The sequence below is a fragment of the Brachycentrus maculatus genome, unplaced genomic scaffold (assembly GCF_059751285.1).
Source record: "Brachycentrus maculatus isolate JH-2025_06_01 unplaced genomic scaffold, ASM5975128v1 h1tg000370l, whole genome shotgun sequence".
In the NCBI taxonomy this organism is placed as follows: Eukaryota; Metazoa; Arthropoda; class Insecta; order Trichoptera; family Brachycentridae; genus Brachycentrus; species Brachycentrus maculatus.
The window spans coordinates 1,450,044-1,463,659 of NW_028281119.1; the positions used below are offsets into that span (position 1 = coordinate 1,450,044).

General features: G+C 32.8%; 1 protein-coding gene across 4 annotated transcripts in view; it reads right to left on the minus strand.

Annotated features, from left to right (window-relative positions):
• Prosap (SH3 and multiple ankyrin repeat domains prosap) overlaps positions 1-12,698 on the minus strand; it is a 172,164-nt gene extending 159,466 nt beyond the window's left edge. For 3 of the 4 annotated variants that reach the window (XM_088270094.1, XM_088270093.1, XM_088270089.1), the window contains exon 1: positions 12,232-12,662. The gene's annotated coding sequence lies outside the window, so the exon portion shown is untranslated. Of the gene's footprint in view, positions 1-12,231 lie in introns of all 4 variants that reach the window. The other variant, XM_088270091.1, reaches the window with a different exon arrangement.
• Positions 12,699-13,616: the final 918 nt, after the last annotated feature.

Below are 13,616 nucleotides of genomic sequence, written 5' to 3' on the forward strand. Positions count from 1 at the left end.
ATTGTTGACCTTGCCTATTGCTGTCACCATTACCATCACTTTATAAGTAAAGCGTTGAAAATCACCAATTAAAAAAACATTATTACTGCCTGAACAATAATGTATGGAGTTCTTAATTTATTGATTGTAATAACATTATATTCAATAACTTAGTCGATTATCGATTACTGTTCAACGTTGAAGGTCAATGTTGCATAGATTAAGATGATTTTATTAGGTGTTCGATTAATTAATTAATCGATTATATTTTGCATCATATCACAATGTATCGTAATTTACATATTTTAATTTGTAACACACACACACTTACTTTTCTTACAAAACAAATTTTGAAAAAATACTAACAATTATGATTAAATATGTAATACATAAGTACAAATGATTATACATACAATGACAGACATATTGCAGAAAGATCTTATATAACAAAGAAATATTTATTATAAATAATACGCAGCAAGTCATTGTAAAAATAAGTAAATATTTTTTTTAAATACATAATATATAACGTTCAACATAGTTATATTATATATTGATGGAAAAAAATACAAAATCAATTGAAAAACAATAGGTTAAGGAAAAAGAAAATGAATAAAATGTTTAAAAAACATAAAAAAATGTTTTTATAATAACAGAAAAAATATGTTTTTTACCTCTGGACGTATTATAAAAATTAATATTTTATATTCCTATTATGAGTACAACCTATTAGTAATTCAATTTACTTTCATATTTATTTTTCTCTTTTTTGGCAACGCAAAACAGCAGATACACTTATACGTAAAATAGGAAGGAGAATTTCAATCTGTAAAAAAAATGTGTGCAATAATTTCTATTCATTATGAAATAAAGCAGGACCTTTTTAATCCGAACCCCCGCTAATCCGAACGACCACTCATGCCTTAAAAATACCCTATACATAGATTCTCTGAACTGTAATCCGAACGCTCCACTAGTCCGAACAGAGGGTAAATTTTAGGCGTTCGGATGAAGAGGTCCTGATGTACTTGTATAGAAACAAGGTTAATTTAACCTCTAACACTCAACTTCAAACGCATTATATCTCTATTTTATTTTATTTAGTTTACCTAATAAATAAAATTAGTTTTTTTGTTTACAATAAAGGATAATATAAAAATATTTAATTGTGTATTGGCAGACAGTAATAAGCCATTGTTTATTGGTGCTTAGTTAGCAGCAATCATTCAATTCATTTTTTCAATTATAAAAACAAAAACAAAACTACGTAATGCATGTTATAAGGTAATCGTGCCGAGTGATTATTTTTTATGGTTATAGATTTTTATGTTCATACTTATTTTTAAGTTTTATGCTCGTTTTTATTTCCATGCGTTAAAAATAGCCTTGAAAACCGCTTTTGGATATAATAGCATTTATATATTGCATATATAAATCCTCTAAAGTATTGACTTTTTTTATATTTTGAAAACACAAAACAAAATATAGAATTTTAAATTGTAGAAAATATATTTTTATTTTTTTTTATGAATTGTATTCATGAATTTTATTAATCGTTTTTAAAGGGATCCTGTCATACACAATTAATATTTATAAACTGTACATATATTATACGCGTATACATTAAATTATATTTGTGTTTGCCACTTTACGATTGTTTCTTTTCCACTTCAACATGAGCTTAAGGGGATATTCGCAAATACAGAACTCATTTCACCGGAGACCACAGGAGAGGTTATATGTCTGTTCACGCCCGATTTTTAAAAAATAATGTATATTGGATATTTTTTAGTTTTTTAGTATTAGTATGTAGAAAAACATTTTAAATATATTTTTTTCAACTCCTTACCTTTCAATAACTCTTTTACAATTATTTCGAAGAAAAAATATTTTTTCGATACAAAAATGGGGTTTTATAAAAAAAAAACAATCACGTAAAATGTTACCTGGATTTAGAGAAAATTAAGTTGCGACGAATACTGTGCCTCGTGTATCAATATTATTGGTGTATTTTTCATCAATTTCAAAAACACTTTAAAAGGCACTTTGTTGTTTCCATCGAATTAAAATGCCCCTTTAAAACATAAATATTGAGTAATGCTTGATACCGAAAATATACTTATAGTAAGTAGGTATACATTATTATAACGCATACGTATAAATGTACCAATATATTATAATAAGATGCAGTAATATAGGCTTCGGCAGGTAGTAAATATAGCCCAATATTTATGTGGAACTAATTTCTAGAATTATGGCTTAATTGCTAAAGAAACAATACTCTCGTACACCAGCTCACGATTTGTAATAGGCCTTGGCTTTGAGATTACAAGCTTCAATTTGCTCATAATTCTTAGTCAATTGTAATAGAAGGAACGCGACCGGACGCAAAAAGATCACAGCAGGTCTATAAGGCAAAATTTGATCACACAAATAATAAGACTCTTTTGCTAGTTTCCAATCAGCAGGCCATTCATATTGACAAAGTCCGGTCGTGCCAATTATTTCGACAATCTTTAATTTTATCGGAACATAAACCGCACGGATCTATGACCTTATTAAATGCACGTTCATATTAAAATAATAGTGTCATTCCGAGAATTGAGGTATAGTTCGTGGCGAAAAAAGGATGTCCTGTCGAATTAAAACCCCCGAGTGGACAGTGTTTTATTATGCCCATAAGCTAAAATGTATATATCGTTATATCATTTAATTGTATTTGTTTATCATTTACTAGCATTATAATTTGTGATGTGGACGAAGGAAATAATTGTCTTGCCTTTTCTTGTTTGACTTGCATGTGAAAAGTCGATAAGGAAATTATCAGTCTTATTTAGTATACATAATATGATAGATCAAATTTGTAAAGTCAGTTCCACAGATATTAACCACAGAGTGACCATATTTTCAGTCTGTAATTTTTCTGTTCATTTACATTTTTATAAATACATATTATGGTATTTCCGTATATTATTTGGAAGAGCATTGAATACTTTGGGTTCTAGGTTTTAATACATGTGAGATCATTCACCGAAAGTGGCTCTCATTCAATGCTCCCCTAAGTTTTTATGCGGGTTAATATATTTTCAGTTTTATTTCTAGAATAATCATTTAACCCTCGAGAAAATTGGAAAAGGTACATGACATCCGCTATATAGAAAAGATCTTCCGGTAGTCCTAGGTAATTTGAGATGCCTTTTTTGGGAATAGAACAGAATATTACTTTTTTCATTAATGGATTCAGCAGTAACTTTGTGGTAAAAACTATCCATTTTTAATTAAAGATTTACTTTGTTAATACTACTCTATCTTAAAATCTATTGTGACACGTGTTTCGATGCATTCCGCATTATTTTCAAACACCGTATGTGAAGCTAATTCTAAATTTTAGACTTGTGTTATTGGGGAATATGACTTTTTTTAATTAATTGATTCGACAGTCACTTTGTGGGTATCCATTCATTTTATATTTTAATTTCAATTGGTATATACCACTATTTCTTAAAATCTATTGTGACGTGTTTTATTGAATTCCTTATCATCATACGGTCTTTGATAATGATGGGGAATGCATCGAAATACGAGTCACAATGTATTTTGGAATAGTGATAATTACCAAGTGAAATTTAAATTTGAATATTACTTAAGTAAGTATGTACATACAAATAATATAATATGTGCTATGAATGTGATGGAAATTAATTTCAACCGTAGACTGCAAGTCCGTAAGCAGTTTATTTTTTAAGGAGTGGAATATGCAGTGTGATTAATTAACCATACCGCTAAATACTAAGCTTGCGTTAGCAGAGCAGGTAGGAGTAAGAATAATAGATCTTTTTTACCCGTTTACATGTTACTTTGTCTTCTTAGAATAGGATACGCTTTACGGTTAATTTTAATCTCTAGTGACGATTGTTATCCGAGTATCATAAACAATATCGTGTCGCTTATTCATAATTCTATTCACGTGCCTACAACCGAAACATTTACTCCTAACGGGTTCGTTCCTAAATACTCGCAAGATGTAGTCATACGAGTACAAGCGTGTGGGCAACGAGCGACAAGACCGGCATGTGATTTTTTGCCAATATGACGATTCGAAAAGAATTTCGTACCCCGATCACGTTTCCTCCGAGGAGCTCACGACAAAGCCAGCCGTGCGCGCGGAAGACGATACTCCCGCAAAGAAGCCGGAGACGCGTTAGTGGAATTCTTCTATTGCGGCATGCGAACCTGGTGCGGCCGATACTTACCCACTAATTATACCGTCCCCTGTCTCCGCATTCTGGCGTCGTGACCAGCTGAGCAGGGCTCGCAAAGATAATCTTGATGTTTACACAGTAACTGTATTATAATTTCATATTATTTGGCGTGGCTTCTACGAGCTCCATATCCCGCTAGCTCTTCCGACTCGAGTTTTGTTCCTCTAGTTCTAGGAAGCGCGGTACCTCACCTCGGGTATTGTCACATTATTGCGCTTGTTACTCTTGATTACATCTGCGAGAACCTATTCGACTACAGTTATTCCTTTTAAGACCTAAGCTGTAAATAAAAACGCGTTTTCTGCGTACAAACGTGACAAAACAAAACACCTAACTACGCCCAACTACGTTAAAAAAGGTAAATAAAGTTTATTTTTACTTCTTTACAGCACCTAACGAGTTTGAAGGTAAAAAAAGTGCTACTCGTAGCTCGCTACACATAACAAAGCGTTAGCGTATTCTTCGCCTGTTGGGTGACAAATGATAGCGTGACTGAATTCCGAGCAAATTGACTTTACAAAAAAGGCAAAAAGTCAGCTCCCGACAAATGTTATTCTGGTTTTATTACTAATTTTGGTGAATGTTAAAACAAGTATTTTTTGTATCCTAAGGTATGATTTTTGTGACAAGAAATTATGATTTGCTTTCTTTCGGACACAACAGAACAGATAGATTTTTACAATATATTAATTTCCTTTATGTCAAAAATTAGAAATAGTAAATAAGTGAAGATGAAATTAAAAAATACATATTATAATAAATAGTTATCGGTATTCCGTTTAAAGAAATGTATGTGAATGTACATACATGTAGCTGGTTTTGATTCAGACATTCGTCGCTCTCCTAAGTCTTCTGACATTTTTCAAAATTTCATAACTAAAATATAACTATGTATTTAAATTTTTAAGCGTATCACTTGGTCTCATATCTGAGCACTTTTACCGTTTGACAGTTAGATAAATAAATCTTTAAAAATTAGACTGCTTGAGAAGAGCTTAGTTTACGTTTCAGATGAAATCAAAGGTATGTAATGACTGAACTTTAAAATTTTACACTTACTTATAGCTTAAAATCTAAACTTTAAAAATTTGTGGCAGTACACAACGGAGTCCTGGTTCCAACTCTAAGTATGGAAGTGAAACATGGAGTTAGCAAAAGAAGGATGAAAGTAGAATAAATGCGGTTGAAATGCGATCTCTCAGAAGAATGTGAGACAAAACGATGTATGATAGATGTTCGAATAGTGAAATAAGGAAGGAATGCAAAGCTGAGATAAGCATTATCGATAAAATGAAGAAAGGTGTGTTGAGATGGTTTGGACATGTAGAACGAATGAGTGGGGAAAGAACGGTGAAACAAATTTATGAGGCGAATGTAATTGGGAAAAGGAGCAGAGGAAGACCGAGAAAAACATGGCACGATAAGGTATGCCAAATACATGAAAGTGGTCAGGTTAGGAGTCGTAATAATCGGCGGGTATGTATGAGGAGATGCATGAACGTGGAAGAGGCGAAGAATGTTTGCAAAGACAGAGTGGTGTGGCGCTCTATTCTCTCTGCCTACCCCTACGGAGAAGCGGCGTGATGGTTAGTTAGTTAGTTAGTTAGTTAGATAGTTAATCGGGAGAGCGACTATTAGTCAAAATTTAAAAATGAAGATATGTTGCTAGCAGTGAAAAAAAAAGTTATTTACCAAATAAATGGGTCTCACTAGAAAGGGGAGACTACTAAAATAACAATAATAGTAAGCCATTAAGGGCTACGTATCGATTTCACTACAGGACAGTACAGGAAGCCGTACTAACAGGTGCCGAACGACTTCAGTACTCAACTAAGAGTACTTCCGGTAGATGTGCGAGAAGCCTAAAACGGTATTATAACCGAATTGACTAAGTTACTATTATTTATTGTAAGTCAAATTGCGTAAAACCCAGGCGGTCGGATAATCAAGATCACGATAACATCATCTGCTGAGCCATAACATAAATCAGATCAATGTTCAATGAAGCAATTTGAACTGTATTTGACGTATTGTGTGCATATTAATTAGGTTCACGGACAACTGGGGTGGAAAAGACAGATTCTTATTGCATATTGTATTTACTGTAAAAAAATATTCGCGTTTAATACGAGTAAGTAAGGAATTTAAGCCTCTTTAATATTTTTTGTTCGTTTTTAAGAATTTTTAAATACGTACCATGTATAAAGCATCCCTTTTACTCTCTTATCATATCATTTTACAAGTCATACTTCAATCTACAATAAATGAATATTAAAAAAAATGTTTTCGGATTATGTACCATATATATTGAAAGCTGTCCCACCGCATGCCCAGATCTGATACAGAAGCATCTAGGCTTCCTGACAGATCTGCTCTTGCTAAGCAATTTTTTTTTTGAACTAAGTAAAGGATTATGTACCATAGATATAAAAAGGATACATTAATTATATTTTTATTATTACATTTAAAATTCGTAATTTAACAATTGTTATTTTAAATTCAATTCCCGCCAATTGCAAAGTAAATTGGAGAAAAAATTATTTTTAATTGGTCTGGGTGTTTGTGATGTATTTTTCACATTTACTTTCCCTATCCTCACTACCCTACCTGCAGACAAGCATCTAAAATAGATAGTTATTATTATTATTTTTAATTGATAAGTGTAAATAATTTCTTCAGGAAACTCTTACACATTAGCAGTGTCAAATAAACGCAACCTAGTCTCTTTTTTCTAACTAGTGTTTCTTCTCTATTTCATTTCCAATACAGCGGTAATGACCTTCACCAATACTTATATAATATTAAATGCAGATATATATATATATATATATATATATATATATATATATATATATATATATATATATATATATATATATATATATATATATATATATATATATATATATATATATATATATATATATATATATATATATATATATATATATATATATATATATATATATATATATATATATATATATATATATATATATATATATATATATATATATATATATATATATATATATATATATGGGTCTGAATGAGTATAAACATAATATGGAGTTCCACTAGGTAAATGTCGTCCAAGTTATAGAATAACGTGATATTATATTTATCATATTACGTAGTTAATTATTTACGATGCTGGCATTACATGCTGCTTTTTAATTAAAGCTATACAAACAATGCAGTGAAATAGTGTATGTCATAGGTTAATGTATATTTCATATCCCTGCCTTATTAATTTTATTCAATTAAACAATACTGCGCTAATTAAACATTATTTAATTTAATAGCAATGCTCAGACATTAATAAAAACAGCATTTAAACCGAAATTCAAAACATTTTATGGGAGTCGTGATTGATTTAACACTCTCGCTAATGGCAATAGTGAACAAAGTAGACCCGTTCGATACAAACTCATTATGTCCCGATGTATTTCTGTGAGCGATAAAAAGCTGTGCAAGTTTTTAGACACTCGACGATGTGTGTATACAAGCTTATACTAGAGTATCACCTTCACATACCGAAGGCTAAATATTTTTTGTTGGTTACGCCATGCTATGTATAATGGTGACGATGAAGGCAGGCCATAGTTCCAATCTTCCAATGCAAGAGGCAAGAACGAACTACAAGAGTATAAAACATAATTGGTTTATTGTAATTTGTTTTTCTCTTAAAGAAAAATTATAAAGTAAGAGTTATAATTGATAAAGAAATAAATAAATTTCCATAATTGATCTTAAATTTGCAATCGGTTGTGGTCCCGTGGTTAGTGTCGAGGACTCTTGAGTAAGAGTTTCTCTGTTCAAACCTTCTCTACCACAATTTGATACCTATTTCTAATAATGAGCCGCTAGGCTCACAGAAATAGTATTAAATGGAAGTACGTATATATTTTTAAATACACAATATTATTTCCGATTACTGACTTTTTAAACGAATAACCCGCAAAGCCTTTATTTTAAGAGGCTTATATGCAGGTAGGATAGTGAGGATAGGCAAGGTAAATGCGAAAATTTGTGGGGCTGTGGTCCCGTGGTTAGTGTCGCGGACTCTTAAGTAAGAGTTTCTCGGTTCGTACCCACTCTACCACAATTTGATACCTATTTCTAATAATGACCGGCTTAGGCTCGCAGAAATAGTATGAAATAGAAATATTTGTGTAAATTATAAGAACAGAAATATTTTCTTTTTAAAAATTAAAAAAAAAATACACAAATACCGAGACCTTTTAATTACCTATTGAAAATGTGTATTTTTTTGTTGTTGAATTTATTCTGCAATTGGCCGGACACGAACCCAGTCGCGCGTCCCAGTTTCGCAGTCGAGCGTCTACCCAACTACGCCACGCTTTTGTCCACGGCACTTGTTTAGGATAATTATTTTTTTACAAATATGAATGTAATTAATTAATTAAATATTTACATATTTTATTCTTGTCTCACGTTTATAGGTCCTTCGTTGTTGCCTAGCAGTTATAATAATAGTACGCAGATAAATATAATACTATGTATTAAAATACAAGTGTCCTTCGTATTTCTAAAATGACTTCATAATTGTATCACTACTCAAATAACACACATTTAAATGTGACGAAATTTCCTAGAAATGAACGCACTCATTCGTGAACAATGTTTGACGGTAAATCGATACATTCTCCAACAGCCAAATAATACCAACCGCAGACCAGTGATCTATGTGTGGTATGCAGTTATATCCTTACTTATCGGAATTCATGGTAAACATATTACATATTTTATTCGCAATTAAGGCGAGTTGACGCAGCTAAAAGAAATTCAAATTTGGCAATACGATGCAGCTTTATCTTTTCCGCATCGATCTGTACAGATCACAAGCTTTTGGAATGAAATGCATATCGCTCACTCTTTTCAAGAACGTCATAAATCAAAAAACTTTATGCTTCAGAAGAACGTTTTTAAAGTTTAAAAATATAATACAATATATTATAAATAAATTACTAGCCACTTATTGAACTTTTTACTGTGCAACAGATTTTTTAGGTAAAACCTGAAGGTTTTTTCTCCATTTGAAAAATAACTAGTATATTTAAAAAAAATAATTAAACAATACCTTTTCTTCAAAATGCACAAACAACACTTTCTGCCCTGTAGCGGGTAAATATTAAGTTTAAAATATGCCGCTTTTGCTGGGATATGGTACATTTTCTAGGCATTCCGAAAAAATGCCCAACTGAAAATTGACGATTTTTGATTTATGACGTTCTAGAAAGGAGTGAGCGATATGTTGAATTTATTTACTGTTTTCAATTTGCATATTACTAAAGTGTTGTGGTTGTGACTTGCGTAGTCAAATCATTCTCTGATACTTAGAAATCTCTTCCATATGTCAAATCAATAAAAAGAGTTCTAAATATGTATAAATTGTGATTTAAATAAATGTATACAAATAAAAATTTTGAAAAAATGTATACATTAAGAATATATTCGCTAACACATAATTCATTCCATCGGAGAGGTCACATGTCTGTTCACTCCCGATTTTTTTAATAGAATGTATATTGGATATTTTTGTTTTATAGAATATAAGTATATGTATAGCTATTATTTTATCTACCTTTTTTTACTACCTACCTTTCAATAACTCTTTTTTTAAAAACCATATGATTATTTCGAAGAAATACTTATTTTTCAATGCAAAAACGGTGTTTTTAGAAAAAAAACCATTACGTAAAATGTTACCTGGATTTAGAGAAAATTAAATTGCAACTTAATGGATGCTGGGCCTTAAAGTTTTTGATGAAAATGAAGACTGAATGAAATGACTTGACCATCAGCGCACAGAGCACAACATGCAACAGTTAATGAAAGATAACCATTCTCAAGCATTTTGCCAGAAAACAGTCGGCTAATTTGTTCGAATGAACTGACGGTGAATCTTCCCTATCAAAAGTTTCTATCAAAGGCGGTGTTGTCAAATAAACATTTGGTTATTTGCCGCTCATAAAAGGAATCCAAAGATGAGGAAATCACCGTGAACGGAATTGAAAATCACCGAAAAGAACTCAAAATTGATTACGACATCCACGAGATGAGATAGACAGTTGACGAAGAATGACGCCAAATAATTAAATCGTTCAATTTCAAAATTGCGCAATTATCTCATTCAAACCCCGGCGAAAGTAAATTTGTGGAAGAAAATACTCGAATTATTAAATCAGTCACGGGACAAAAAATGGCGGTCTCTTCAGATGCTCTAATTAACTGGGAAATTTGCGTCATGCCAAAACCAGTAGCAGAACAACGTCATACAACCAACAGTTTGCTAAAGGATTCTGAAGTAGGTTCAAGAAAACAGCAAACTGTGTCAGAACTCCAATAGGTAGGTACCGGTACACGTTTACACCGTTCTGAGCATCTGGGATCATAATGTCCAATACGTAATTTACAGTTAGTTATACAGCCTGTCTAATAACTGACTACTCTTTAATTCAACGCAGTCGATGAAATTTAAAGAAATACACATTTATCACGTAGGTATCGTTTGAAATTTCTTAATCTCTTTGAAACGTTACAGTGTGAAAATCTTGTACGGCTAATTAAACTTACGCCCACTATTGATAGGACGTCGAGGTCTAAACAGAATGGCCTTGGTCGACGCATATTGGATAATGTTTGTCTCATAGCTGGACCAAAAACCCGCAGGAGTAGATGTATAATAATATAATTGGGATATTTAACTGAAGTTTAACAAATCTTTAATATAAAATGTAGGTTTTAGGAAATAATAGCAGATAAAAACTTTAAAATTAGCTAGAGCTTGTATTGGATTCCGAATTTTTGGTAATGCCCAAACACCATGTGCAGTCTGTAGCTGTCACAGGTGTCGCTATCAGCGTACTTAGTGGTGGAAGACGGTGGGAATCACTCGACAAGGTATTCCAAACTCTCGGCACGCTTGTGGAATATCGGTCGATACACAAATAAACCAGTTCCGATACGATATTAATTATTTTCGAATTATTTGCTTCGGTCACGGATGCTAATCGAAAAATGCAACACCTCTCCGGAGGTTCTTGGCTCTTGACACCGCCATAAATAAATATACATAAAACATATTTTTATGTCTCTGTCGTTACATAAAGATAATTGAAAACAAGTTTGTGTCTATTGGAATCCTTGGTAACTGGTTTCACTCGGCTCCTGGCTTGTTGAAGTCCTGCGATGGTCGATTATTTATTATGGTTACCGACTTCATTAACGAGATCTCTATAAAATTATTTCAATACATCAGCATTGGCAACATCCTTTAAACGGAATAATTAAGCCAGGATCTTAGCCCATAGATCATCGACCGCTATAGATATTACATAATACCTATAATTGAATCACAAACACTACGAATAAGAGGGTACATACTTTGGTCAGATTGTGACCTGATTTTTTAATAAAACACAGCATATTTTATTAGCAAGCAAATATAATATCTTCTACATGTGTCACATAAATTCAGTATCTAGGGAAAATTTTATTTAGATCGCAGAACACCTGTATTGTATGAAATCAAACAATCGTGATAGATTGCAAAACGTATTTTTTGCAATATTTGAAACGGTAAACCTGTTTCTAGGAAAGTAACTAAAATCAATAAAATACATTTTGGTAGATCGCTTCGATCGATCGGCTCCGTATCCAATATCTCAAATACCTTTTATCTTAAATCATCTAATTTTGTCCTCTAATATATGAACTTTCACATTATGCACTATGTTTAGCTGATTATAATAATATTATAGTAACTCACTAAACATGTTTTCCATAAATATGAAAAAGCGAGACACGCCTCCATCTGTATGTGGGTATGCCTAAAATTGGAAATACCTAATATTCTAGGTATTTCTTGCGTTATCAAACAACTACCGTTTTCTTAACCTATATTATAGGTATCAAATGTATATTAGTATCATTAAATCAAATAAAAAATACGAATTTAACTTACCACAAGACCGCTAAACCAAAACACTCTAAATCCACTCGAGTGTTTCAAAAGTGCCGCACAAATTTGTCGCAAACACAAAAAACACTAAAAATATTGTCAGGAAAAGTACCAGGCTATCATAAACTGCAGGGGATGCACCAACTCGCAATCACGTCACGAACAGTCGAGATAAGTGCGGCACCACTTAACTACCCACTTATAGAATACCCTCACAGACCCGAAGCAAAAATGCGACACCTCCGGCCGAGCGAATATCCAAAATGGCACAATGGGACAAAAGCGCACCTAAACAAAAATTTCCTTATCAAGCGGTAATGTTCTGGGATTTTTTGAGCCAAGACTCGCGATTTGTTTACGATAAAATCTAAAACGGTAAATATGTAGCGCGGATGAACTACACCAGCAACGCGCGCGACGTTTGAAAAACGACTGTCGGCCGGTTTGAATATCGAACGGTGCCGACTGGCAACAGAGAAGGACCGGTGTAGGCGGAGAGCGAGATAGACGAGACGCCCCCGGGGGCGGCGGCAAGGCAGACAGAGATGGAGCGATAGCTTCTCCTGGCAAGTAATTCAGGGCGGTAAACATAAAACCAACACACGAGTAACAAGAATAACAACATCAATACTAAATTATTAAATTTTTGAGCTAATGAAAATATTTTTTTATACGTGTGTCTTTATACTGAATATGGTGAGTCCGCTGGAGCCGTTGCTAAGGGATAGGAGATGGGGCGACGACAGGGCGAATTTCGCAAATTTGGTTGATTTTCGCAATAATAATTGGAAGATGAGACGGCAGCTTCTATTTCGAATTTCGGATTACAGCTGTAGGTGCGTTGCAGGTAGGCACTTGTTTGCCCAACAATAAAACACCTGATCAACTTATTCTAAATATGGTAAGGCTACCTTTTGTTCAGACGGCTTGTTTTTAAGCCGAATCAACAATAAAAGAAATTGACACGCAACCGTTTTTATTCGAATTCGGGAACTGGTAAATGTAATTGTATAATGTTATAATCTTTTATTTTTGGGGTTACATTTGAAATTACATGCAGTACAGATGTGATTATGATTATAGTAACCAAGGGACTCGTACAGGTGCCCTAGCCACTGTCGCTATTTTCAAATATATTCCGCTCCTAGAACCTTCTTCTTCTTCTTCTTCATCTTGTTGTAGGCCTTGTGGCCTGTTTTTAAGAGGGATATTTTTCTAGAACCGAGAAACTTAATTTTTGAACTGATTCCCTTGCCTCCTTGCATACAAATAAAAGGGTCTCTGCTAAATAAAAGCTTTCTCAATCCAACATAGATGGCTGTTGTGAACTCATATGTACTGTGTCATACCTCTCGGTATATCCTGGAGATGTTAATCATGGGTAGAAT